Source organism: Antechinus flavipes, chromosome 4 (assembly GCF_016432865.1).
Source record: "Antechinus flavipes isolate AdamAnt ecotype Samford, QLD, Australia chromosome 4, AdamAnt_v2, whole genome shotgun sequence".
NCBI classification, from domain to species: domain Eukaryota; kingdom Metazoa; phylum Chordata; class Mammalia; order Dasyuromorphia; family Dasyuridae; genus Antechinus; species Antechinus flavipes.
In genome coordinates, this window is record NC_067401.1 from 311,059,872 (window position 1) to 311,085,865 (window position 25,994).

General features: G+C 35.4%; 1 protein-coding gene across 1 annotated transcript in view; it reads right to left on the reverse strand.

The window, feature by feature from the left end:
- Positions 1-25,994, reverse strand: part of PTPRK (protein tyrosine phosphatase receptor type K) — a 539,585-nt gene that overhangs the window by 313,550 nt on the left and 200,041 nt on the right. The window lies entirely within an intron of this gene.

The following is a 25,994-nucleotide window of genomic DNA, read 5'->3' on the forward strand; positions in this document are numbered from 1 at the left end:
TCTTTGTCTACCTTTAAGTAAATATTTTTTAAACCATCCTCTGAAGTAAATGGCATTCAGACAGAATTGAAAAAAAAAAAAAACTATTAGCTGTAGTTCTAAGGAGAAAGACCCTTCTTTTCAATGAAGAGAAGAAAACATGTCTTTAAAAACAGGGACTGGAGGCATAATTATCAGGAGCAATAAGCCTAAGGACACAGAGGAGAATTCTGCTGAGAAATCACTCTACTATTATGGAATATAAAAGTTTTCACAAAGACTAGGAAAAGAATTTCATTTCACATAGATTGTTTTGAGCCCAACTATGACTAGCAGATAAACAGAGATAAAGCAAAATACTTTTCTAGATATCTCCTACATGTATTATCACTACCCATGGAGTTTCAGTCTGGCCAGCAAAAATAAACTATTAGTAAATTCACTTTTAAATTCATGTCTGGTGTGAACAAATATTCTGAAGCCCAACCATCTGTTAACCTTTGATTTTAATCAGTTGTATGACCATATAAACATATAGTACTGAGTATAAAACAAAAAGTCGTATAATACAAGTAATTTTTATTTATTTTCACATTTCTGAATTCTGTAATTCAAGTTTCATTTTCCTGTCAATCCTACTCCCTTTTGGTGGAAAAGAGCTTAGATTTTTAGAATCACATTGAGATCTCTAGCAAGATACCCACACAAAAATATTTGTGCTTCAACCTGAATATTTGCCAGTTGTGGCCAGAATTATTTCTCCAAAATCTAGTAACAGCAGAACATCATCTTTTCTTTTTTTATAGATCACAAGGGGGGCACTTTGACTTGATGTAACTCAAAACTTCTGCACCATAACTGACTTAAAAATATTTTATAGATAGGACAGAGTTATTTGAAAGCTGGCCAAAGAGGACTATAGTTGAAGAAGATATGAGTTTCAGTTCTACTCCTTCATACCTGTAAGATTTAGGAGAACTCAATTCTTATTTTCTTCACCTCATCTGTAAAATGAGAAGTTGAACTAGATGACCTCTGAGGTTCCTTCCATATTAAACATTCTGTAACACTGCCCTTTGCTGTTGGCATTCTGATTGTTCTTGGGAGGTGGGGGTGAGGGGAGTGGGGAAGGATAGGTCAGAAGGAGATCAGCGAAATGTATGGCATATCTAGTACCTGGGAGGTTACAAATTATATTCACAGATGGATTTGATCTAGATAACAATCTTATGAAGGAATAAAAGTAAATATTTCTTCAATCATTACTTTTACATATAAGGAAATCAAGTCACAGAAAAGATAAATAGCATTCTTAAAGTCATTATTAGGAACTGATAGAACCACAGTTCAAACACAGATAGGTTAGTCAGATGGGGAGTTTAATGGGAACTTCTCTCATACAGTTCTGGCAGGGAGAAGAAATTAGGAAACCTAGATTTGAGTAAATATTAGTGATGTGGGATCCCTGGAGTGTGGAGATCTCTACCCTGGGATATAGAAAGTATTTGCACAAGAGATATATTTACAAGAAACTCTAGTAAAAAAGGAAGGGGATTTTGGAAGAGAAGAGGTTCTTTTCCAGAAGATAGGGCAAGAATCACTGTGTACTAGACAGAAAGAAAAAGAATTTAAAAGCAGTATGAGTTTGTGTATGAATATGTTTTCTCTTCTGTGTTTCTCTCAATCAGCTGAGTTTCAAAGAAGGAAAAAAATGTGGCCATTTTAGAATTTAAAAGTGCTTGTAAGGCATCTTGATGCAAATTAACTTGAATTTTTCTTAAGCTTTTAAGCTTCTTTCCCTAGAGAGGACTGAGAATGACCAGGACTGCTGCATGTAGACTTCTGTCCAGTCCAGCCTCTCCAAAGAACAACAGGCTCCCCCCAAACCCCATGCTATGGAGTTAACTTCCGTTTCTCTCTAGATAGGTCCCTATGGTCCCCAACCCCCTAGACTCCCCAAACTCTTCTTAGGGGACTTTGGATTCTGTAAAAAAGTGTGATCTATCACTATATAGCTTGGAGAAATGTAGGGAAACCCATTTTATAGTTTAAAATCTTTCACCCTTCCTAGTACAGCAGTCCACATAGGGAAGAGTACAAAATTTAGGAGGGAAAAGTAAAAAAAAAAAAAAAAAAAATAGGTGGGGAAAGATAGGAGCCATTGTTATTTTACTCCCAGGGGGCTGTGTTTCCATTTCAGTTCTCAAAAAGTTTACTGCCATTTCAAAAAATTCGGGAAGTCTAGGAGAATGGAGTTTTTGAGGTCTTTCAAAAATGTGAACTAAACTAGTGTGTTTAAATTTAAATTTTCAATTGATACATATGGGAAGAAGATTTTAGAAATATGTGTGCATTAATATTGAAATATTATTACTAGAAGTTTGAATCTGTATTTGTTTTCAGATTTTAAAAGAGGTTATTAAAACAAAAGTTTTCTGGTAACTTACCTAAAGAGCTCACATATTTGTATCTCCTTGCAAGAGGAAATATATTGCTTTCTAAATAGTATATTGAGCAATTTGTAAAAATTATGAGCTATGCTTTAAAATTTTGTCAGCTTTATAGATATGTGTATAAGTTTTATGAAATTTGGTCCAAAGTTATATAGATATTACCTATATTTTGAATCTTAAAAGTGTAAAAAGGTGGTTTTAAAAACAGGACTAAGAAAGATTAATTCATAAAAGCAACTGATAGTTTGAATAAAACATCCAGTTAGAATCTCACATGCTAAAATATAGATTTTTAAAATAATATTTTTCTTAAACTGGTATGTATGTTAAAATTGGAAAACTTGACTTTAATTACATGAGATTACTATCCAATTTTGTGATAGGCTATGTAATGTCTATTTGGCTATCTCTTAAGAAAATTGTGAGATTGCTATTTAAAGTTATTTACTGTTATTGTCGTAATACTGAAACCTAAAATTGATAAGTATCATGATATGTTGGACAAAGAAAAAGGAGTATGGTTTGCACAAAGAGAGGAGCAGGATGTTGGGCTCATAGCAAATTATGTTATTCAAGGACCCCAAAATGCTGTGGATTATATAGACACCAGATGATGACCCACAAAAAGGTGGGGTTTGATCATGTGAATAATTCACAATGGCCATTCTCTTGGGCAAAAGGTAAATTTATTTAAGGAAAAGATTACAGGCAAAATAGAGGGATACAAGAGACACCATATTTGATAAATATGAAATAGAATGGGACAGCAAAGAAAGGGGATTTAATAAATAATGATGAAAAGGGCAAGTTCTTTATTGGAACTTGCCATTTGCTGAGAGTTAGCTGGCAGGCTAAATCCTGAAAGGGACTTAGCACCCCAAAAGAGTTAGCTAGCTATTATGAGGAGAATTGGGGTTGGGAAACAGTGGAGTTGGGGGAGATATCACGTGGCATGAGGAAAGGGGAAAGAGAAAGACACCACATAGTAGAGTGCCTTGACAGAATAGATCCAAAGGAAAGCAGCATCCATAGGATGGCCTATAAGTAGATTTTATAGAGAAAATTTAACTTCAGGGACATGACTGGGATTTCTGACAGGACATAGCAAGGTGTAATTATCCAACACCTCTACAGAGAGTAGATCTCAGGAGTTTGATATAACTTGAATTACAGATAGGACCACTTCTCCAAAGTGTGGAACTAAGGAGCTAAAGTGATTTTTATTAGTGACTTCTCCCTACCTGTCTCAAGTACTCTAAGATGGAGTTTAGGTTTATTTCCCTCTATACTTTGAAAAATTCACCTTCAAATAACCAGCACTAGATAGCTGTATCTAACAGCTTCAGGGGTCTGACTCAATCTCTACTAGATCTTCAATCAGGTCAAGCCCCTTCAAATGAGACCCTGTAGGATGATTCAGGTCAACATCCATTCTCAACAGGAAGTAGTTTCAGAAGATGAAATTATCGTCCCATATCCCAAAGAACTTTGGGCCACATTTGCTTGGGAAGGAACTGGTTGGTAAATGGACTCCAAATTATACAGTGTCTGAGTATAAGGAGTCCATCAATCCTGTGAAGGGAGGAGGTTATTAATACTATTTCCCTGCTACAATATTATTTGGGGCCTAGGATGGGGACATAGATTTAAGACATGGGTAAATATTATTGGGAATGATACCTCACAAACAATTCAGTTTGATGCCTGTCAAATTATATATATACCTTTATAATGAGGTTTGACTAGTCGAAGAATTTAGAAAATACACATTAAAGAGTAAGTTGATTATACATGTAATAGGTATAGATCTCATGGAAGATTTAGAATCAAGTTAAGGACTTAAGAGAAGAGATAGACACCAGTGCCTGGGTAAAATTGGTAAAGTACATTGAAAACAATCTGAACAAAACAATTTCTATGTCTGTGTTCCAGGTTGCCCCATACCCAGATAATACCATTCCTTTTGGGTATGAAAAAATATGAAAGTAAATTCCTCCTGTTCCCAAAATAACATTTCTGGGGAAATTTTCAGTGCTTTATTCTAACTTTCCCTTTTGTGAGGGAATAAACCAGGCTATAACTAGCCTCTTAGCTATGGAGATCTATCAGCTTGTCTCTCATGCAAAGTAAAAAATTCCCAAATCTAAAGACTATAGTGGCCATGTATCCAAATCCAGAATTTAGCTGAGGATAGCTCTGGCCATTTCTCAGGGATGAGCATAATCAAATCAAACCCTGGAGTTACTGTGAAGGCAGCACTCTCAAACCTCCTTTGCCAGGCAACTGAGTGGGCACCTATGCACCGACCCAACTGGCTATTTCTTTTGCCTTAGAATTAAATGAAGAAAGTAAGATTGAATTAGAAAGAATTAAGTCAAGGATGGTAACTGATGAATTCAAGGCTAAGAAACTAGCTCTGAATTGGGTCATTACTACCATGGTTGAGTAAATATTATTGGATAACTTACACCAGAGAAGCAGTGAAGGGAATAGTAGAGTAATTAAATGCCACTATGCAGAATAGCAAGGGAAAATAGAAAGGTTGTTGGAAGGAAGAGGAGGAACATGTTATAATTGATACAGCCATATCAGAAGAATTAACAAGGAATTCAAGGATTAATTATTTATCCTGTGTAAGGAGATCTGTGCAGGGATTAATAGACTTTTATGAAGAGGGATGTAAAAAGTATTAGCCAAATTTGAGGGGTTAAAAAAGCATGTGAAAAACAAATTATTAAAAAGGAAAAAAAAAAGGGGGGGTGGAATTATGAGAAATAGATGGCCATCTTGATTTCCGTAGTTATGAAAATTAAATTGGAGAAATGAAACTTAAATTAGAAAACTGAAATCCACAAGGACATCAAGGAATAATCAAGGATGGAGGTTATCTTCCTTCAAAAGAATGTAAGCTTGTAATGTTCTCTTCTTTAAGATATAAATGTTCTCTGGGAGCAGATTTCCTGGGGGACTTCTGGAGGTAGCCTTAGTTTCAGCAATCTCAAATGCAGCCAGGAGTTAAAGTCCAGTCCTTTATTGTCTCTTCCAAAATAACCCAATTAACTTTCTTAGAAGCCTATCTCTCTCCTTGGTTCCAAGAGCTCTTGTTGCTAGTCTTTTAGCTTTTCCAGCTTCTGCCTCTAGCTCAACTTCAATTTCTGGCTCTGAATCTCTGGACTGAATTCTGGCTCTCAATTTCCCAAAAATCTCTAGTGCTTGTCTTTTTATATGCTCTTTTAGAGATGTGAACTCAAAGGTTGACTCCTCCTCCAAGAGTGAGATTGTGGGAGCTGTGACTTGTGAATCTCCTCCACTGAACTTGTGAATCTCCTGGACTTGTGAATCTTGTAGAACTCCAATGAGTGCTAAATACATTAGTGAGCTAGAGAACTTGTTAAGTACATGCTAAATTAGATAACTGACTTAACATTTTGTAAGAATCCTAACATAGGCTCTTTGGGATGAGGGATTAATTTTTGTAATCAAGGGTGGCCTGAGATTTGAAAAGAATATTTTGTTCTTTGCCATGAATTCTCCTTTTTTTCCCCTTTTAGAATAAAAGCCCCTTTGGGGCAGGACTAGCTATGTGTGGAACTTCTGTAACATCCATTAATAAGGAATCAGGGGAGAGATTTGTGCTTCAGGAGAGGGGAAAAAAGCTGTCTTTGGAATTTCAAAGGGGTGTCTATTCACCTAGGCACCCATTCTTGCAAGAATATAAAATAAAATAAATCTTTCTAGCATTTATCTGTGAGTCAGCGGAGTTCTTGTTAAGATATTTTATTTCTTATAATCACTTCCTTCTCCAGTGGAGTAAGGCAGAGGTTACATAGCTAGAAAGAGTCTGAGGTCAATTTTGAGTTCAGGTCTTCCTGACTCCAAATACAGCACTCTATCCAGTGAAAGAGCTCTCTAGCTAGTTCAACTACTGGCACACAAGTGAGCATATATCAATGCTAATATAAAAGCTTTTGTGGATAAAGGATAAAACATAAATCCCTCAAGCTAAAATGCTTAAGGTTTTTTTCTGAAACACTCAGGTTTCCTATTATTTCATACCTTGTATTACATTTATGTGTATATTTTGAAAGACAGCAAGGCAAAGTAGATAATTAGGCTAAAGAGTCAAGAAGATCTGGATTCAATTCCATTGAATTAAATAAATTCAATTTATTACTATTGTTGCTGTTGCTATTGTTGTTTATACCATACTTTGACTAGTAGAATATGCCTTCTATAAGGGTTTTATTTCAGAACAGTATTTAAGTAGCCTTGTGATTTAGTCAATAAAGAAATGGTATAATTTCAATAGACTTGGATGAAGAAAGCCATCTGCAACCAGAGAGGACTATGTGGACTAAATATGGATCAAAACATACTATTTTTGTGTTGTTTTTGTTGTTGTTGTTTGTTTATTCTTTTCTCTCCCTCTCCCCCCTTTTCTAATCTGATTTTTCTTATGCAGCATGATAAATGTTGAAATATGTTTAGAAGGATTGCATATATGTAACTGATACTGGACTACTTGCTGTTCACAGGATGGAGGAGACAGGGAAGGAGGGAGAAAAATTTGAAACACAAGGTTTTGCAATGGTGAATGTTGAAAGCTATCTTTGCATGCACTTTTTTGGGGGGAAGGAGGGCTGAGGCAAAAGGAGTTAAGTGACTTGCCCAGGGTCACACAGCTAGGAAGTGTTAAGTGTCTAAGGCCAAATTTGAATTTAAGTCCTCCTGGCTTCAGGGCTGATATTCTATCTACTGTGCCACCTAGCTGCCTACTTTGCATGTATTTGGAAAAATAAAAAGCTATTAGCATAAAAAAGAAATGGCCTTCAAATCAGAAAAATCTGAGTTCAAGTCTTAAAGCACATATAGCTAGATAACCATGGAAAAGTCATATGTCTTCCTATGGCAATTAAGATAACTTTAATACAATTATTAAAGAAGAATTGCCTATCTACATCAGTAGAGGGAGTTCTACACAGTATAAAAATACAAATTACAATTTTAAAAAAGGAAACTCCCCAGTGGCTAGCTAGCATGATACCTTACAAATAGAAAGCACTTAATAAATTCAGCATACCATTTGGTGCATTTATCTATAAATCTATATAGCTCATACTAAATACTTACACCCACATTAAGGTGAGCTTTACAACCTACGTGCCTAGTAATAAGAAAACATTTCTGCTTAATACACATACTACAATACTTACATAGCACAAAGTAGTTAAACGCCGAAATGATTGTGATAGGGTACAGCTTTCTAAGGGAAATATAGCAATATAGATCCCCTGTTCCATCCCCTCAACCTCACCCCACCTCTGCCTTAGAATGTTATTGTTCTAACAATTTGTCCATCAATGATTATAAAAATCTTATGGTCTAGGAATGTAATGATATTTCTTCCCTTAAACTTTAGGGAAGATATCTTAGGGATCCTGAGGATCTCTGACCTTAGAGTGTTATTGTTCTAACAATTTGTCTGTCAATGATTCTAAAGTCTTCTGGCCTTAAAATAGTCCTACAAATATTACTGACTGTCAGATAGACAATCTCTTGTTCAGTGATAACCAAGTTTCTGAAGCAACAGTGAACAGACCATTAATTAAACCTACCTGTAAGCCATAAAATTAACATACCAGTGACATGAACTGGATAAATTTGTCTTCTTTTGGTTCTTTGCTAAATTCTTTTGGAACTTGGCCGGCTTCAATTGACCTTACAATTACAGAAAACTTTGCCCCTTAACTTGCATATGGGCTCAAGCCTATAAATTCTTTTGAGATATCTCACAACACCAGTCTGTGACTCCCAACCTTTTGGGGTCCCTCAACAATAGGAGGGTGCTTTGCTACTTTCTGCCATTAAAAGAAGTTAAAAATCCAGGAAGTCAAATCCAGGAAGATGTTTTAAAGTAATATGCATTGCTATATTTTCTTGGCATGCACCATCAACTAAATTAAAAATTCCTTGTGGGCAGGTGTTATGTCCTCTATTTCTCTAGTGTCTCACAGTGTCTGGAACATTGTGGATTCTCAATTAATGCTACTGCCTTATCCAGTGGAGCTGCACAGAAACCAATTGAGATTGGCATTCTCCCTTTCGCTTACCCAGGCTGTTTTTTAATTAGTCCTTACAACAGGGAAAATAGAGTGATGAGAGAAAAGTAATAAAAAAGAAATGTAAATAGCCCTTACTAGCTACCACATTACAAATAAAAAGAATCCCTTTTGGTTTAGTAGGATCAATTTTACCTGTTAATACAACAGAATAAAGGAATCAGATCCAGCTAGAACAGGCAGTTAGCTCATAGACACTCAGCAGCAGGCCTTAGAGGCAATGATTCTATTACCTCCATGATCTATCTGAAGTCCTCAATGAAGATTCTAACTAAAGACAAACTCATTCCAAGATTTACTCAGTGAGAAACTAATGTCAGCTTTACTACTGAAATCCCTCTGATCACAGGAATTAAATTTAGAAACACATTCAAAATTCTTCAGAGAAAATGGCAACCCTTTACTATTGTAATGCCGGAGAAACTGAGGCAAGATAGAGATTAGAGAGTATTTAATAATTTATTTAAAAGGGAGAGATTTACTGGGACCAAATGGATCCAATGGTTTGGTCCCAGGGCTGAATAAGACTATCATCAATAAGAATCTAGCAAACAATGTGAATTCTCAATGACCTATATACACATAGCTCAGACTCAGGGGGTAGATTGAGGCAGGGTCAGAGTCTGGGTGCTGAGAGTGGGAACAGAGCTGACAATTATAAACAAAGCAGAACAATTAGAGAAACTGAGTCAGGACTGGGTCAGGATATTAGGGAAACTGAGTCAGGACAATAAAAGAGAACTGTGGCATAACGGTATGAAGTATTTTTATGAGGAAGAATAAACACAACCTAAAAAAAAAAACAAACACCTATCTAAACTTGAATGTAATCTCAACATTGCTAAAGTAATATTATAGGTAGGGAAAGGAATGGAAGTGGGCGAATCTTTTTTTTTTTTTTAAATTTTTATTTAATAATTACTTTATATTGACACTCGTTTCTGTTCCGATTTTTTTTTTCCTCCCTCCCTCCACCCCCTCCCCTAGATGGCAAGCAGTCCTTTATATGTTGGATATGTTGCAGTATATCCTAGATACAATATATGTTTGCAGAACCAAACAGTTCTCTTGTTGCATAGGGAGAATTGGATTCAGAAGGTATAAATAACCCGGGAAGAAAAACAAAAATGCAGATAGTTCACATTCGTTTCCCAGTGTTCTTTCTTTGGGTGTTGCTGCTTTTGTCTGTCATTTATCAATTGAAACTCAGGTCTCTTTGTCAAAGAAATCCACTTCCATCAAAATATGTCCTCATACAATATCATTGTCGAAGTGTATAATGATCTCCTGGTTCTGCTCATTTCACTTAGCATCAGTTCATGTAAGTCTCGCCAGTCCTCTCTGTATTCATCCTGCTGGTCATTTCTTACAGAACAATAATTTCCATAACATTCATATACCACAATTTACCCAGCCATTCTCCAATTGATGGGCATCCATTCATTTTCCAGTTTCTAGCCACTACAAACAGGGCTGCTACAAACATTTTGGCACATACAGGTCCCTTTCCCTTCTTTAGTATTTCTTTGGGATATAAGCCCAATAGAAACACTGCTGGATCAAAGGGTATGCACAATTTGATAATTTTTTGGGCATAATTCCAGATTGCTCTCCAGAATGGTTGGATTCGTTCACAACTCCACCAACAATGCATTAGTGTCCCAGTTTGCCCGCATCCCCTCCAACATTCATCATTATTTTTTCCTGTCATCTTAGCCAATCTGACAGGTGTGTAGTGGTATCTCAGAGTTGTCTTAATTTGCATTTCTCTGATCAATAATGATTTGGAACACTCTTTCATATGAGTGGTAATAGTTTCAATTTCATCTCTGAAAATTGTCTGTTCATATCCTTTGACCATTTATCAATTGGAGAATGGCTTGATTTCTTATAAATTTGAGTCAGTTCTCTATATATTTGGAAATGAGGCCTTTATCAGAACCTTTAACTGTGAAGATGTTTTCCCAGTTTGTTGCTTCCCTTCTAATCTTGTTTGCATTAGTTTTATTTGTACAAAGGCTTTTTAATTTGATGTACTCAAAATTTCTATTTGTGATCAGTAATGGTCTCTAGTTCATCTTTGGTCACAAATTTCTTTCTCCTTCACAAGTCTGAGAGATAAACTATTCTATGTTCCTCTAATTTATTTACAATCTCGTTCTTTATGCCTAGGTCATGGACCCATTTTGATCTTATCTTGGTATATGGTGTTAAGTGTGGGTCCATGCCTAATTTCTGCCATACTAATTTCCAATTATCCCAGCAGTTTTTATCAAATAATGAATTCTTTTCCCAGAAGTTAGGGGCTTTGGGTTTGTCAAACACTAGATTGCTATAGTTGACTATTCTGTCTTGTGAACCTAGCCTTTTCCACTGATCCACTAATCTATTTCTTAGCCAATACCAAATGGTTTTGGTGATTGCTGCTTTATAATATAATTTTAGATCAGGTACAGCTAGGCCACCTTCATTTGATTTTTTTTTTCATTAATTCCCTTGAGATTCTCGACTTTTTATTGTTCCATATGAATTTTGTTGTTATTTTTTCTAGATCATTAAAATATTTTCTTGGAAGTCTGATTGGTATAGCACTAAATAAATAGATTAGTTTAGGGAGTATTGTCATCTTTATTATGTTCGCTCGGCCGATCCAAGAGCACTTAATATTTTTCCAATTATTTAAGTCTGACTTTATTTGTGTGGAGACTTTTTTATAATTTTGCTCATATAATTCCTGACTTTCCTTTGGTAGATAGATTCCCAAATATTTTATGGTATCAACAGTTATTCTGAATGGAATTTCTCTTTTTATCTCTTGCTGTTGGGTTTTGTTGGTGATGTATAAAAATGCTGAGGATTTATGGGGATTTATTTTGTAGCCAGCTACTTTGATAAAATTATGAATTATTTCCAATAGCTTTTTAGTAGAATCTCTGAGGTTCTCTAGGTATACCATCATATCATCTGCAAACAGTGATAGTTTGGTTTCCTCATTGCCTACTCTAATTCCTTTAATATCTTTCTTGACTCTTATTGCCGAGGCTAGTGTTTCTAATACGATATTAAATAATAATGGTGATAGTGGGCAACCTTGCTTCACTCCAGATCTTACTGGGAAAGGTTCCAGTTTTTCCCCATTGCATATGATGCTTACTGATGGTTTTAAATATATGCTCCTGACTATTTTAAGGAAAAGTCCATTTATTCCTATGCTCTCAAGTGTTTTTATTAGGAATGGATGTTGGATTTTATCAAATGCTTTTTCTGCATCTATTGAGATGATCATATGGTTTTTGTTTGTTTGGTTATTGATATAGTCAATTATGCTAATAGTTTTCCTAATATTGAACCAGCCCTGCATTCCTGGTATAAATCCTACTTGGTCATAGTGTATTATCCTGGTGACGATATTCTGTAATCTTTTTGCTAATATTTTATTTAAGATTTTAGCATCAATATTCATTAGGGAGATTGGTCTATAATTTTCTTTCTCTGTTTTCAGCCTACCTGGTTTAGGTATCAGTACCATGTCTGTGTCATAAAAGGAGTTTGGTAGGACTCGGAAGTGGGTGAATCTTATATATTTATTTTAATATAAATAAGGCCAATTTGAAATGGCAAGACATCCATTTTTTTTTCCTTATGTTGCATTCAATGGGTACAAAAGAGGTGAATATAAGAGCTGTTGAATTTAAAATAAGCCTAAATATGGAAATAAATGATCAAGAGTCTCTTCTGACATCCCAATATAATTGCAATGCACTTAAGTAAACAGAATTTAAAACACTCAAATTTCAAAATTAAACTGACCACCACCAACCAGACTTTTTTGGGGGAGTTTGCAGAAATGTTAGCAAACAACTATTTTAAAGATGAATTTTTTTTTAATTGCAAACTGTTTGAAATCACTGGTCTTTCCCAATAAGATAATTCAAACTTTCATATGAATTTGAAAGCCTAATGGCTATGCTAGAGAAAAAAATCTTAAAATCAATACTACGTAATAATTAAACTGAATATTGAAAGATTCTCTCTAGAATTGTTGATTCAGTAGCATGATCCTTGTTTGGATTTCAATGGCTCAGAGTGAAGGTAAATAGAAATTCTTTCCATTAAGTGTAGAAACCTTGAGGGTCTTCCCACTAGGAATTTTTGAAAGAGGCTTTCATTTGTCTCATTTCTAACCAAATCTTATTTACTGAATAGGTGTTACCTCACACAAATTAAGACCTAAGAAAGGCCTTTGCTTAAAAACACCAAAGTCTCTAGAAATTGAATCTCCCTAATTATTCTGCTTCAGTTTATAATTGTTCTGCTCAATCCTGTGAAACCACCCCTCCCTCCTAATCATCAGAATATTTGATAAGGATAAAAGATCTTATGTTTTAGAATATCAGAATGCCTCTCCCCATCCCAAGTTATCAGAATATCAGATACCATTTTATCAAGATGCATCTCCCCATCTCCGGGGTACCTTCCCCTATTATGTCATGCCCCTCTCTGGAGGCTCACTGCACTCTGTCAGAGTCCTGTTCTTGCTCTCAGCACCTTGCTTCAGTCTATCCCCAGAGTCTGAGCCATGTGTATATAGGTCATTGAGAACTCACATTGTTTGCTGGATTCTTGGAGATGATAGTCTCATTCAGTCCTGAGACCAAATCATGGATCCATTTGGTCCCAGCAAATCTCTCCCTTTTAAATAAATGATTAAATACTCTCTAATCTCTATCTTGCCTCAGTTTCTCCAGCATTACCATATGCATGTTATATAATATTATTGCTCAGAAATGACCAGCAGGATGAATACACAGAGGCTTGAGAGACTTATATGAAGTGAAACTAAGTGAAATGAGCAGAACCAGGAGATCATTATACACTTCAACAACAATACTATATGAGGATCAATTCTGATGGAAGTGCCTATCTTTAGCAATGAGAGGATCCAATTCAATTCCAATTGATCAGTGATGAACAGAACTAGCTACATCCAGCAAAAGAACACTGGGAAATGAGTGTGGACTACAAATAGCATTTACACTCTTTCTGTTTTAGTTTGGTTGCATTTTTGTTTTTCTTCCCAGGTTATTTTTGCCTTCTTTCTAAATCCGATTTTTCTTGTGCAACAAAAGAACTGTATACATATGTACAATATATTGTATTTAAGATATACTTTAACATGTTTAACATGTATGAAACTGCCTGCCATCTAGGGTAGGGGGAAGAAGGAAGGAAGGGAAAAGTTGGAACACAACTGTTTGCAAGAGTCAATGTTGAAAAATTACCCATGCATATGTTCTGTCAATAAAAAGCTATAATAATTAAAAGTACACACACACCAAAGTCTCCCACAGGATTTGGGGATAACTCCAGAACTATAGTCTATGTAATCCAGATCTATATACTGCCCAAATGGGTCCATTCAGCTCAGGAGAAGAAAGTGAGGCTGGTGATTTCCTTTAGTTCTGCCTCACGGAAATTCACTTCACTTGCAAATCAAGACACTACCTTCTAGACAACTTCCTGTTCTTCAGGAACAAAGGACAGACAAAAATAAACAATCATAAACCTTACCTTGCTAAGAAAACTGAGTCCCCATATCCTGCAACATAGATTAGTTTTTCTTTAAAAAGGTACAATGTTTCCAGGTTTTAATTTTTCCTAGGATTTGAGTGATTCCCAAAATGGAACCTTCTATTTACTCAAGAGTATGCAAAGTCTTATCAGTGTGAAATAGGCTTCCTTAATCTTAGAGATTTCTGAGGCCTAGAGGAATCCAGAGAACCTAAGTATCACTGCATCCCAGAAACTTATTCTGGTCCTGAGAGGGCAAAGTAAACTTCCTTTTGTTAACTGTTTAGTGACTTGTAAGCATCCCATTTGGTTCCAATATTATATCTGAATAGGAAGCTAGTGTTAAGATTGTTACTAACCACAGCCACTAAGTAGAAACATTGTTAGTAAGACACTGTCATTTAGTTCTGCTTGTAGATTGCTCTCTATGTCAGAGCAGAGGGAAAGGATGATTATTTAAACTGATTTTTTAAATATACTGAATCAAATTAGATTTGGATAAATCTTAGTTTAAATAAAGCATCTTCCTTGTTTCAAAGACTAAACCATTAATTACTGATATTCTCTTGTTTCTATCAGCCATTTCTATTTCAATCAAAAATGCAGTGTGAAGTCCTTCCTCTCATAAGGCTTATAATATCTGCTAGCAAAAGCAAAATCCCTAAAAATGGTGAATAGAAAAATAGAGGGAAGACTGCAAATATGGTCCAAAGTATCACAAGTGAGGAAGAGTCCAAAAAGCTGTTGTAATTCCTGTTTGGAAATGGGCCTTATGTATATGAGAAAAGAAAGCACAGAGCTTCATCCATTTTTATAGTTAGGAAATTCTAAAAGCCAAGAGCCACATGAGAGGGGCAAAGACCTTCTTCCAGGGGACTTTCCATGATTTGCCAAAAATAAGTGTGCTTCCATAGTACTAAGGGAGAGGGCTTAATTGGAGGAAGGGGTTAGTCAAGGGAGGAATATAGGAACAGATCTTCAAAGAATGGTTATGAAAGTAAGGATAAATAAAAGGATAAGAAATGGTCCATACATTTTACTGGTATACATAATTCCAGGACAGAAGACTTTAAGCCAGTACAATCTTGGTAACATATCCATTATATCAGAGAGTTTCCAGTGATTTGCCCAGGGCCAAACTGCCAATATGTGTTAGAGGCAGAAATTGAATCAAAGTCTCAATAGTTTCAAAAGTGGCTCCCTATTCATTATGCCATGCTGTGAGATATGTGAGATAATTAGCAAAGATAAAAATATACTGTTCCAAAACAAGGATGGATACATGGCTATTAAACCAAGTGATATTCACAAAAATTAGAAAAAAAAATTATAGTTACAGGCTCCAAAAATGTTATATTATGTACCAACTATATTTTTGATGATTCTATGCTATTTATAATAAATCAATAAAAAAAATTCTTAGAAGCAATATGGAATAGTGGATAGAAATTTGGATATGAAGCCAGGTAGATTTGGGTTCAAATTCAAGCCCAACTTGAGGCATTAAGGACCTGGATAAGATACTTTTAACCTTTTAATTTTATGCCACAGTTCTCTTTTATTGTCCTGCCTCAGTTTCTCCAGCATTACATTAGTTCCTCCATAAAATACTACAAACTCACCTTGAAGTTTGTTAAATTAATAAAATCCCAATTCCAATACCTATCCCAAGAAGGATTTATCAAGCATCTAATATTTTCAAGGCCCCTGAATACAGAAAAATATGCTCAAATTGTCAAAAGATAGGAAAAAGAGAAGAATATTTGTCCTTAAGATGTTTGCAATTTAGTCTGAGACAGAAGATAAATACATATACAAAGTTAACCGACAATATGTGACTGGAAATGCTAAGTGTCAAATAAATAACAATGACAGCCAAAGATGAGCCACACATTTAGAGGACTACAAATATCCTAATGTTCAAATAAGCAAAGAGATTAGAGTTTGCCAACTCTAGGGCAATAAAATTGATTGCAATTCCTGAAAAAAAAAAACTCTTAATTCTACAAAATACATCAGTTTTAAAAGGGATATTTAATAAAGATATAGCAGTGAAAAGAATCAACATAAATTCATTGAGAAAGGGTCATGCCATACCATACACATTTGTTGTGGAGTTGTTGGGTTGGGTTTTTTCTTTTTTTGTTTGTTTGTTTTTGAGGAGGAGAGGATATATTAAAACAGCTGTTGAATCAAAGGAATGATGTAAATAGTCTGTACTTTATCAATTCATAAGAGACAAAAAAAAGTCTCATTATTTTTATGGAAGATATGGAATTCTGGGCAAGCCAATAGTATGTATTTAAGTACATCTAAACATATACAAATGTCTGGATCCAGAGTGTTGTCCTTAAGTGTTCAATGTCAATGTAGAAGGCAGTCTGTAGTGGATTATTCCAAAGGTCTGTGCTTAGATCATGAGTTTAGGACTGAAAGGGCATTAGAAGTAATCAAGTCAAATTCTTCTATATGTATGAAAACTGAGGGCCAAAAAAGTTAAATGGCTTGCCTTTCATCACACTTGTAGGAAGAAAATCATATTTTGAACTCAGGCTTGTTTCCTCCTGATCTATTTCTTTCAGCACTAAATTGTACTACTAAAATCTGATGGTGATACTCAACCTTGTGATGACTAAAAAAAAAAAATCTTTTTTTTTTTTTTTTAAGTAGGGCCTATAGACACTGTCTGTGCCAACCCCCTCATTTTATAGATGAAAATGCAGAGGCCCACTGAATCAGTAACTTGCTAAAGATCACATGGGTATTGAACAGTAAAGATAAAATTTGAACCCAAGTTCTCTTATCTCAGAGACAGTTCCCCCCACACACAAACACACACACACTCGACCATGGAAACTCATAGGGCAGCTAACATACTGTATGGCAAAGTCCTTATGTGGTGGTGAATGCTTTATAAATATTATCTCATTTGATCATCATATCTATCCTGGGAACCTTGCTATTATTATTCCCATTTTCCTCAGTTGAAGAAGCTAAGGTAGACATGTTAAGTGACTTCCTTAAGGTCACACAGCTAGGAGGTATCTGAAGTTGGATCAGAAATTATATCATCCTGATTCCAAACCCAGTATTCTTTCTTCTACTGAACACCTAGCTTCATCTCTGGGCTAATTATCATTCACCTCCTTGAACCACCCCTCACACAGCATGATCTAAAGGCTGTTCACCATCCTGGTTACCCTGAGAGAAGGGTTTAATAAGATAGCTTTCTTTCAGTGTCAGGAAGGGAGTCAATAAAATTGGAGGAAAAAATAAGGAAAAGAGTTTCGACTTGGACCAAAGAGACAGAACTAGGAGAAATATATGAAATTAAAAAGGAAGAAATTTAGGCTGGAAATAAAGAGCTTCTTATCAATTACAGCTCACTATAAATGAATGACCACTTGGCCAGAACATAACAGGAATTATTATTCAAATATAATAAATTAGTGGGTCTTGTCCCAAATTTGAGATTATATAACTGTCTGAAATGGTACCATAGGACTTTCAGAGAAGGAATGGATAAAAACAAAGTATTCAGGGACTGGTTTCAAAGAAGTAGACCTCAGCTTGAAAAATTTTTAGTTAGTGAAAAGAAGCACAGGCATTCGAGGCAGGCTGGATATCAGAACAGCAACACAATTTACATCACAAAGTCAGAGTTTGAAAGTGAGCTTTTTCATTGGTTGAGAAATCATTAGAAAATGAAGAGCATATAAACGTCAGGCATTTCAGCCAAGATTACATACTTTACATGTTATGATTTTTAGATACATTGAACAAAAGCTTCCATTCATCTCATACTCTCCAATAACCACTAATGTCAATAAAGTTTGACTTCCATGAGCTGAAAACATTATCATTACTCAAACTGATCTGGAAACAATACTAAAGTCATGACAAAGTAAATTGTGTATTTTTTTTTCTCTTTCCTTCCCTTAGCTGTGAGAACATATAGATCAATACTTTTCAGCATGAGAATCTGGCAGTGAAATTTTCATTTGTTACAAACAGCAACAAAAAATGCCTTAAGCATGCCCTGTCACTTTCAGTTTAGGAGGAAATGCACAAATAAACTCTTACCCTAGGGTCATCTTTGACAACAGGCAATACTATGCCAGTTTATATTAAAGACAATTCATATCAGTGGCCCCAAAATTTCCTTTAAAATTATCATCTTTTGTATCCATGTAACGGGATGTCAGTTCTAAAGTGCCACTGAGATATAGGACCTGTCATTATGGTTAATTTTCAACAAAGTTTTAACACCAAGATAGCTGATCCCTGAGGGGATGTTTTTGGTTAGCAATATGTGGTTGGTAGTTATCAAGACAAAGGTACTTGCCCATACTGTCAAATAAAACTAGAAGCAAGGTCTCATATGCATTTATTCAGGTATACAATGACTAGTGAGATGTTTTTGTTAAAAATTGACATGTATGTAAATATATAGTTATACAGATACTCACGAGCACATACTTCTGTATGCTGGAGCCAACTAAACTTAGTTTTTGGGAGCCAACGGTTTCATTTTCAATGTATTTACACATCAAAAATCAATAACAATTACAAACCAAGGCATCAATTATTGTTTTATTGAGGATCCTGAGTGAAATGGGAAACTGAGGACTTCTCAAAATAATAACTGCAGGCAAGTACCAAAGGTCTATTGATCATTAAGGCTCTGGGAAGAAGAACAAAAGACTTGCTCTTTTAGCAGAAATATCTGAGAGAAACCTCCTGGACCTTTACTTAACTGCTCCGAGAAGAATCTGGCTAACTATTTAATGGCCTGGAGATATTTGAAAAGTCTGCAAACTGGTTAATCTCTGTTTGTTAATTGAAAAAAACCTGAGGTAAAACCAAATCTGTTTAAACTATTTTAATTGATTATTAACCTTAGAAGCAAAAGACTCTTTCTTTCTTTTGAAACAAGTCTTGCATAACTAAGACCCTAGAGTCACAAAAGTCCATCTATTTTCCAGAGACAAATGAAGGAATAAAGGTCTAGTTTGCCCATGATTTTAGGAGGATTAACAGCAGTGGGTAGGCAAATAGTTACTGTAATTTTTTTTTTCTCTCACTGACCATTTAAATTATCCCACAACCTTTTGTGAAAGTGATCCTCCTCCCTCTGGGACTCCAGTGAGAGGACTATCTGGTTCTCAGAGATCCTAAAAAAGCTTCTGTTCTTCACTTTAAGCTATCTCTGAATATTTTTTAATTGGGGTTTGCTATCCCACACAATCCCCACTTAGGAGAGTGATAGAAAAAATATTAACAATACAAATTCAATTAAAAAGTGTGTTCTGAGAGAGAGAGAGAGAGAGAGAGAGTGTGTGTGTGTGTATGTGTGTGTTTTAATCACTTGATAATCATTTCCCAATACTCCATTGTGTGTGGGCACATGAACATGTAAAATGGCCATCCAAGTTTTACTGAAGTTTTAAACTTTAATAAATAGCTTAAAATTGCACAGAATGGAGAGCCCTGGCCTTGGAGTTAGAAGGCCTAGGTTCTACAACTGTTCCATTGACTGACTGTGTGGCTACGGTTCTCAATGGCCCATCGGCCTCATTTTCTTCAACTTTAAAATGAAACAGTTAGTTAAATGATTTCTAAAATTCCTTTCAGGAAAAATTCATAAATTCTATAGACAATGCATTCTCTGCTAGCATCCAAGTACAATAATTTGTGAAATATGTAGGTTAAATACTCAGTCAACATTGTCTTTAAAAGTCAGAGAACCAACTCTTGTCTTATAGTTATTCAGTTTTAGATAATTAAATATTTAATGGGTTCTCTCTTTTGCAATAATTAGAATGTATTAGTTATAGACTCTCACACCCCTTAACAAGGAAAATGACAGATTTTATTGATTAAAATGTATTTGCATTGTGCATCAATATCCACTTGGACAAAAATTGGAATAGCATAAGTTTCTTTTCAAGTAATTTAAAAACTTCATATTACAAATGTTACATATTGGCTAGGAATCTTGTCCTCCTTGGCTAGACTATCAGCTCCTCCATGACAGGTCACCTGTTCCATTTCTTAGTGCCCTCCATTATTGGATGGTGTCTTTTATTCTCTGCAGTTCTCTGATTGTATAATCATTTAAGGATTATAATAAAGGGTAGTGTTTTAAAAACAACAACAACAACAACAAATGTCATATATTTCATTACAATACATACATCTGAAGAATTGCTAAATAGGTATAGTAATATTTAACCAATAAAAGCAGTATCTGAAATAAAGATTTCAGTAGTGTTCCAGACCGTGTCAATAACACATTCCCCAAATCTCTTTCCTAAGTCTAATTCATATAGAGACATTTCCATCTCTTCATTAAAGCCAATTTTCCCTATTAAAATATTCATCACTAGACCCTTAAAACCATTACTGCTCTTTCAAACAGCCTTTGTCCCAGCAGCCCTGTGATCATCAAGGGAATTTACACACATCCACAGGGCACACTCTGAAGATACAGTGAACATGACAACTTTACAATATAATCACCATATTTACATTGGGGATTATCCACAACCATCTTTAGTTCAGCTAGCAACATATGGCTAAAAGTAGTAGCAAGCTGGGAGGAAACTGTGGTCAAACACTGAAAGGGTATAATTGAAGAAACATTATTATGTGTATATGAAAGAGAAAGAGAATAAAATTCTGTCCAAGTGCATGCTTGACTTAACATGATGTCATCAATAATAAAATAAACAGTATTTCAGGAATATTTTCATTTTGCATAAGGCTATGCATCCATTATTTCATTTAAGCTTCACAATGACCCATTTATGTGAGGTAATATTGGTATTACTCTTCCTATTTTGCAAAGGACAGAAGCAAAACAGAGAGATATTTCGATGGTCACAGAGTTAGCATTATGGATAAGATTAGAACCCAAAGATTTCACATATATTTAAATATCTATGTCAAATGGTGGCTTTCTCTAGTACAGGATGGAAAGGAAGGGAGAGAGACAGTTTAGAACTTAAATTGCAAATAAAAAAATAATTTAAGGAAAAAAATTGAATTCAGATCATCTCAACAACAAATCTAGCACTTTACCCACTATGCAATGGTAGCTTACCCTAATGTTTTGCTTTTTAGCTATTATTTTATGTAAGGAAATCTGTTCTCTTCCACTCGTGTTTGTGATAAAGTTAACGATACAGATATGAGAGCAAAAGGTTTATTTGAAGTAGTTACAACCAAGCAGAAAGGTAGTTTACCTAACAATGCAGGAATATCTAAGACACATTCCATGAAAAAAAGAAAACCAATGTAACATATATAGATTAGCATATGCAGTCTATGTTATTGTATTATAGTAGTAGTGATGAATGTGCACTGACCAATCCCCATTATTTCACTTGATTTTTCCCTAAAATTTTTGCTTCTTTTTCCACTAACTGAATGAAACAGTACAATGAAATAGAATAATAGATGAAAAGGATAAAGAGAATGACTCACATGAGGAGAGAGTACAGGGATTTGACTTTGCTCAGTTAGTAGAGCTTTGAATAATACAAAAATAAGTATTTCCACCTAAAAAAAGTTCTAAATATTTATCTGTATTAATTTTATTTTCACATGAATGGGACAAGTGAAAGTTTTTGTTGTCATTGTTGAAGCAATTGGGGTTAAGTGATTTGCCCAGGGTCACACAGCTAGGAAGTGTTGTTAAGTGTCTGAGTTCATATTTGAACTCAAATTCTCCTGACTTCAGGACCCACTGTGCCACTTAGCTGCCCAACAAATGAAGATTTATCAGAGACTATAAGGTAGATTAGACCCTGGATCTAAGCTTCAAGAAATTATGTGATCCTCAGGAAGAAGAAAGCATTGTCCATTGGTCAATAGCTACTTCCTAGTTTCAAATCCAGTGCATTTAAAAATCAACAGGAAGAGGGAAGATCTACCTCTTTTCTGCTATATAACCCAGTTTCCACTTCTGTGCTATGCTACATACCTTGTTGGACTGCACAGTTGGTATGCTGGATCACTTTTTGCAAGAACTGAATAAAAGCTTTCTGTTTGTACATTGAGACACCTCTGAGTAGTCAACAAGAGGGTCTAGCACCCTGACCAATACAGTTAATGGTAGCTTATCCAGTATCACATGACTTTTTCTAAAGAGATGGTTGGGAGTTCGGATAAAGGGGGCAGGCATCCACTGAGAGTTTTCTTCAATGGTTCTAGAGATTGGACTTCCAGCCTCCCTGTCTGTGAAGTATGGCCCAAGGCAAAGGTACTCATTAAAAATAGAAAGCAAAAGTAGTCTCCAGAACAAGATGGAGAGCAGGAAGACAGGTAATTTATGCACACATAATCCAGGGGTAAGCACTTTGTGTGAGCACAGCTTGTGCTCTTGGGCTATTCTTAAATTGAACCAGAATCATATGGAAGTGATCCAAGGAAATGGGTGGACCTAGTAAGCTAAAAGGAAGTCCTGCTAAATGGCACAGAGGAGGACACTCTGAGTGAATGCTTGGTGGCAGCAACTCTATCAGATTGGGGGTAGTTGAGACGTCAACTCTGTGTTTTACTGAATCACAAGTCATTAGGTTGTAGCTGCTCTCCCCAGTTCAAACCCAAATTTTCGCAGCAAAAATCAAAAATATGAATTACCAAAGTATAAAGAGAAAGGTAAAAAGAAAATGATAAGGTATTGCTGGGTTTTATGCAGAATGGAAAAGTCTCTTCCATGTCATTTTTGTCTGTTTCTGTATCTTTGTGCAGAATGCCTGTATCATGTCTGTTGTGAGCTACTGTTATCTGGAAAGATTTAAAATGCAGCCAGCAAAGAAAAAAAAAAAAAAAGAAAGAAAGAAAAAAAGAAAAAAGACTAAAAGACTAATTACAGTGTTGTAATTAGAACACTGGGAAATATTTCTTAATACCCTTGACTCCCACTTTAAAAGGAGACTAAACCTATCTTTTTCCTCTGGACCTCAGTTCTGACCAAGCGGGGAGCTACAAAAATAAAGTTAGCTAAATAAAGTTATAGAATTGCTTCTAAAATTTTAGAAGATTCTCAAAGTTTTGAAAGCAATGATTAAGAAGTCTGGAAATTAGTCATTTTAAGATTGCAAGACCTAAGATTGGGGATAGTTCCAGGAATTTACGGCATCCTGAAAAAAAGGAGTGAAAAAAAATATTAGGAAAATAGAAACTTTTTTTAACCTTTCTTTGACTCTGTCTTGTCTGGAGTCACTTTCTACTCCTTTGGGAAAGCACCCGAGAAGGTATTGAGGGACCCTTCTCCATAACCCTGGTCACTTAGCATGCTCTAAAACCCTGATCATTCAGAATACTGCACTTCCCAGAATTTTGAGGGTATCTTAGTTGTGGGGATTGCTAACAAGATCAATATAGCCCAAGTTCTTCTCTTTGCTAAACCCTCTTATCTCAGATCAGATGAAAAGATAAGACTAAAGAAATGTAGGGAAATTCAAATTCTGCCTTATCTGTAGAAACAGGGAAACAACAGCTTTGGGGACCCCACACAACTGTGCCCAAATAGCTCCCTGGTAAAGGGAGATCTTGGCTAGTCACCCCAGCTTCAGCAGGTGCTGTTCAGCAACTGCCTGGGAAGAATCCAGGTGTCCCTAGCAGTACCCAGCATAGCAATGTGAGGTGAGAAAGCCAGTCAGCTTTTGAATTTGGTAAGCCCATCATTCTGTTTCATTTTTAGATATGTATTAGCCATGTAATTTATGGCAAATTATTTTATCTCTGCTCAGTTTCTTTTTTCTTTTTTTGTAAAGAGAACTAATAATGATTGTAGTTGTGAAGATCACATGATTACAAAAATAGTTAGCATAAAACAAATACTATATGAATATTAATTGCTTTATTGGATATGATTACTTCATATTTGATAACTTTACATGAGTTTTGAGATGTGACCAACATATAATGTCAATGTTGAAAAAAGTGTGTGTGTGTGTGTGTGTGTGTGTGTGTGTGTGTGTGTAAAGTAATTTGGAAGCACATTCAAATAAATTAAGGCCTCCCCAGGATAAGGGGAATAGTGCATAAAGGAGAGTCTTTCTCTTTCTTCTCCTTTCCCTCCTTCCCTGATCAAAGCAGGATACTTGGATAAAAGGGTGTGAGGCAGAGAGAGAATATACTCATTCAGGTCAGTGAAAGTTGTTATTTGAGATATGATAGTAAAAGCAGTTTTAAAAGAGCTCCAATCAAAGCCTGTTATGGGCCAGAACTCTGTACTTAAAAAAATGATTCTTAGAAGGTGTTAAGTCAGTGGAATTAATGAGACAATGGTTATCTAGTTTAGCATGGTGCTTAATAGTTCTCTAGTTCAGTATATGTACTTAGTATTTAATATAGTTCTACAAGATTAACACCTATGATAATGTAATTATGAGAGACTATATAAGCTGGGACAAACTCAGCCAGAGTCAGAGCTCAAGCTCTTAGAGCCAAGGAGAAACACATTCATTCATCCCATCTCACACCACCTCAGTGGCTGGCCTCCTGCAGTTCTCCCACTGAGACCAAGCCCTGTCTGAAAAGGCTCTCCAGAAAGCTGGCCTGGGGCCCCAGGCAAGGAAACTATCTTGTGAAGGAGATAATAAAGAATTTGGACTTTAACACCTGGCTATTCTTGTAGTGATTACTCAACAGAAAGGAAGGCTGCACCCAAGACCTCCAGAAAACCCAATAAGAACATTACAAAAGCCTACTAAAGGGATATGTAAATTGTAATCTCTTTGCACTGACTAGGTTAACAGAAGATTTAGAAGTTTGGGAACTTTAAGAAAAAAAAAAAAAAAGAAGTTTGCTGCTACCTTAAAAACTCTGGCAAACAAATAGCCTCTTTTTGAGAGCTTATTGAAAGTCACATTTCACAGAGAGGACTGGCGAGACTTACATGAACTGATGCTAAGTGAAATGAGCAGAACCAGGAGATCATTATACACCTCGACAACAATATTGTATGAGGACATATTTTGATGGAAGTGGATTTCTTTGACAAAGAGACCTAACTGAGTTTCAATTGATAAATGACGGACAAAAGCAGCTACACCCAAAGAAAGAACACTGGGAAACGAATGTGAACTATCTGCATTTTTGTTTTTCTTCCCGGGTTATTTATACCTTCTGAATCCAATTCTCCCTATGCAACAAGAGAACTGTTTGGTTCTGCAAACATATATTGTATCTAGGATATACTGCAACATATCCAACATATAAAGGACTGCTTGCCATCTAGGGGAGGGGATGGAGGGAGGGAGGGGAAAAAAATTGGAACAGAAACGAGTGCAAAGGATAATGTTGTAAAAAAAAAAAAAAAAATTACCCTGGCATGGATTCTGTCAATATAAAGTAATTATTAAATAAAAATTAAAAAAAAAAAAAAAGAAAGTCACATTTCTAAGGGCCCTATGATTAAAAACCACAAACAAACAAACAAACAAACAAAAAACTGGCACATTAACTCTTTCCTGGCTCACAAAAGAGAAAGTGTGAACAGGAAAATAACCAAATAGCAATTCAGTTTGCCTGGAACATTTGATTAGAATTTAGGGAATCGCATAAACAAAAGTTAAATCAATTTTAAAATCTGTTTTATCTTATTTTTAAGATTTATCTTGGGTTTTTTTTCCCCCTAAAACAAAAAGGAAACTTGTTTAAGGGAATAGAAATCCTCCCTGACAACTTAAAAACCTACAACTGCTTAGGGACAGAAAGAACTGAACTAAAAGAAGGTGATAAATTTATTCAGCCTTGTTAGTTTGCATTTTATAATTCTTCGTAAATGTAACCTGGGGAATTAGGTATTTTCATCTTTACTAGAAAATCAAGAAGAAATTACAACTAAGACTATTTG